Source organism: Microtus ochrogaster, chromosome 4 (assembly GCF_000317375.1).
Source record: "Microtus ochrogaster isolate Prairie Vole_2 chromosome 4, MicOch1.0, whole genome shotgun sequence".
Taxonomy (NCBI): Eukaryota; Metazoa; Chordata; class Mammalia; order Rodentia; family Cricetidae; genus Microtus; species Microtus ochrogaster.
Window position 1 is genome coordinate 79,211,421 of NC_022011.1, and position 296 is coordinate 79,211,716.

Below are 296 nucleotides of genomic sequence, written 5' to 3' on the forward strand. Positions count from 1 at the left end.
GGTGGTGGTGGTGGTGGTGGTGGTGGTGGAGGTGGTGGTGGAGGTGGTGAGAGAATGAAGAATGACTGATCGAAACATTGTATTTATTCTGAATGACTGATCGAAACATTGTATTTATTCTGAAATTCTCGCATGCACACATGCACACACACAATTTTAAAAGATTGGAACACAGACACACATACGTAGAAGACACAGTTGAAAGGTCCCCTGGAGGCCAACATGATGACTTCAGAAGAAATCAAGCTCCATGACACCTGCACCTGGGAGTTCAAGGATCCAGATTGTGACAAAAC